Below are 3,311 nucleotides of genomic sequence, written 5' to 3'. Positions count from 1 at the left end.
ATAGTATTGAACCCAGAAGTTATTTGGACTTTTTCTTGAACATTGAAAACTGGATGCTTTGATTTTAAAAATTAGATCCAGGACTATGCGTTTCTCTTCTTTTTTAATTTTTTAAGTCATATGATACTCTGTTTGTGTCTTTTGAAGGGATTTATTAATTTCAGCTAACTCTTTAATTTTATGGCAGGTAGTCATACATTATCATTTAATATTGTTTTATTTTCTGTAATCTCTGGAACCCCTTCCTTTAATTTTAGATGTAAATATATTTTGAGTCATTTGATTTGTTTAGAGTTTTGTTAAATTTATTAATCTTTGTTACTTATTTGATGTTGCTCCATTATTTTTGCATTTTCTTTGTATTTCATTTGTTCTTTATTTCTTTTCAAAAAAGATTTCTTATTTATTTATTTGCTTGGATAGCTCAATTAATAAGGCTCTTGGCCCTGAATCTGAGAGTCTAGGGTTCAGGTCCCTGCTACCAATATAGGCGGCCCCTGCAAGTTTAATAGTGGCTCAGAATTCAAATAAAAGAGAGGATTAAGAAAAATAAAATGGTGCTCGCTTCAGCAGCACATATACTAAAATTGGAATGATACAGAGAAGATTAGCATGGCCCCTGTGCAAGGATGACACACAAATTCGTGAAACATTCCACATTTTTAAAATAAAAATATTTACAAAAAAAAAAAACCTTAAAACACAGCCTTGAAGACTATGATGTGTCACTACTGTGAGAAGACACACATAAAATCATATTTGAGAGTTAGAGAACTTTACTATTTTTTCTTTCTTTTTAATATTATAAAAATAAATGTTTTAAACTTAAAAAAAAAGAAACTGAAACAAACTATCTAGGAGGCCTAGGGTTTTGTTATTCCTCATTTATTAATGTAGGGTAATAAGTCCAATAACCTTATTACAGACTTGAAAACTCACAAAACCCCATCAATCTAGGAGCTCAAAATCCCACCAATCCCCACTCTAGAAATCTCTATCCTGGAAAACCTTGCCCTGAAGAAACCCTATATAAACCTTGTTTTTTGCTCAGCTCCCTTCTGCTTCTCTCCCAGAGGCAGTCACTATCTTTTTTTTTAATTTTTTTATTAATTACACTTTATTCATTTTGTATCCCCCCATAAGCCCCTCCCTCCTCCCCTCCCGATCCCACCCTCCCTCCCCTTTCTGCATGCATGCCCCTCCCCAAGTCCACTGATAGGGGAGGTTCTCCTCTTCTTTCTGATCTTAGTTTATCAGTTCTCATCAAAAGTGGCTGCATTGTCCTCTACTCTTATCTTGTGACATTTGTTGTGTGATGTGACTTCATAGTTTTCTTTGACTCCCAACTGGCAGAATGCCTTTCCTTTTAGAACTATAATACTTCTATAGCAGAAACCTTTCCTTACAGCTGCAACTCTTACACTTAAGGTAAAACTTATATCATGGATTTTAATCCTTTCTTGTTACTGATAAAGATATTTTCTTTTAAGTAGTATCCTTAAAAGTATCTTTTTAAGTAGTATCACTTTAGCAGCACAGCAAAAATTTTGATAGGTTGTTTCTATTATAATTTGAAATATTTCTTGTTTCTCCTGAAACTTTTTCTTTAAACTAGAATTATATAAAAGTGTGTTGCTTAATTTTCAGATATTTAAAGATTTTAATAGTTAAAATTATATGTATATGTAATTTGTATAAAATTATACCTTATGTATTATAAATTATACCTTATATGTTGAGTAAAAGTTATAGCTTCTTTTTTCGTAGAGGGTGCCATGTAACAGTTTCCTCCAAGAACAGTTTATCTTGTAGGAAAGCTGGTTAAGACTTAAACTGAGAGTTCTACCTTTATATATTACTTAGTCTTTTTCCCTTGCTGCTTTTAATATTTTTGTGTTATGTAGATTTAGTGTTTTGACTGTTATGTGACATGAGGATTTTCTCTTCTGGTCTAGTCTATTTGGTGTTCTCTAGGCCTCTTGTATGTTTATGGACATCTCTTTCTTCTATGATTTTCTTGAAAATATTTTCTGGACCTTGGAGCCTGGAATCTTCTTTTTTGTCTATTCCTATTAGTCTTACATTTTGTCTTTTCATGGCGTCCTTGATCTCTTAGATGTTTTGTGCTTGGAACTTTTCCAATTTAACTTTCTGTTTGAGAGATTTATCAGTTTCTGCAAGTGTATCTTCAGCACGTGGAATTACCTTTGTGGTTCCTGATCTTTTGTGGTTCCTGATTTTTTCTCTAAGTTCTCCAGCTCCGGGGTTTTCTCTGTGTTTTCTTTATTGATTCTAATTCTGTTTTCATATCTTGCACCATTTACTTCATCTGTTTGAATATGGATTCCTGTCTCTGAATGATGGCTTGTAATTTTTGTTCATTTCTTCTCTATATGCCACTACTTGTGCCTCTCCTTGTGCCTCTATTTGTTTGGCTGAATTGTCCTGTATTTCTTTGAGAACTTTGTTTGTTTCCTCTTTACGTGCCTCTAATAACTGGATAAGGATAGATTTGAGATTATTTTCCTTTGTTTCCATTGAATTAACATATCCATTGATTTTTCTGTTGCTTCAGAATAAAAAGGTATTTGCTGGAAAAGAGTTCTGAATTTCTGTTACTTTTGATAGGGTGATTTTCCATTATAACCCAACTCATGTAGACATGACAGGGGAATGTGCATCCCTTCAGAGTCTTCATGTGTAATTTGCACTAAATGAAATAAGTTCTTAATGCTTACTGTAGTTTTACCCCATGGAATTCTGATACCCAGAGAGTTCTTAAAATATTCAGGGTAAACCTAATCCATCAGAGAAATACTGAATACATAGCTTACCTTTTTAATATTCTAATTAATGCCCTATTTTTCCTTCCATGTATTTATTTAAAACCAGCACAGTGAAGCAGAATGTTCTGTGAGGATTGCACAGACTATCCTTCTCTGATAGAAGTGCTTTGACATTCACTGACCTTCCCCCAGGCAAAGAGTCAGCACTACTTCTTTTTGTCTGTGTGACTTAGGAGAGCTGCATCATAAGTGAGAACTCCCTAAATGGCTACAGACAAGAAACATACGGTTTTTCAGAGATTCTCATTATTCCCTTGATATGAATGGCATGTACTTGGCGTTGTTGCTTTGTGGGGAAATAATGTAGTGGCTGCACAAAACTAAATTCTACTAAGGAATGTCATAGATACGTGACGTTTATTAATGCACCAAACATGCAAGCAGACTTTGTCACAGTATTTTCTGGGTACCTAGGTATAAACAGCTCAAACGCTTGCTCTCAAAGAACTCATTAAATCACAAAAA

At 33.7% G+C, this 3,311-nt stretch overlaps 1 non-coding gene across 1 annotated transcript; it reads left to right on the top strand.

The window, feature by feature from the left end:
- The first annotated feature begins 557 nt into the window (after positions 1-557).
- Positions 558-664, top strand: LOC129676782 (U6 spliceosomal RNA). The gene has a single exon (XR_008720123.1). It is a non-coding gene; the product is annotated as a U6 spliceosomal RNA (small nuclear RNA).
- Positions 665-3,311: the final 2,647 nt, after the last annotated feature.

The sequence above is a fragment of the Psammomys obesus genome, unplaced genomic scaffold (assembly GCF_907164565.1).
Source record: "Psammomys obesus unplaced genomic scaffold, mPsaObe1.curated_primary_1811, whole genome shotgun sequence".
Taxonomy (NCBI): domain Eukaryota; kingdom Metazoa; phylum Chordata; class Mammalia; order Rodentia; family Muridae; genus Psammomys; species Psammomys obesus.
This window is presented reverse-complemented; position numbering and strand designations above follow the sequence as displayed.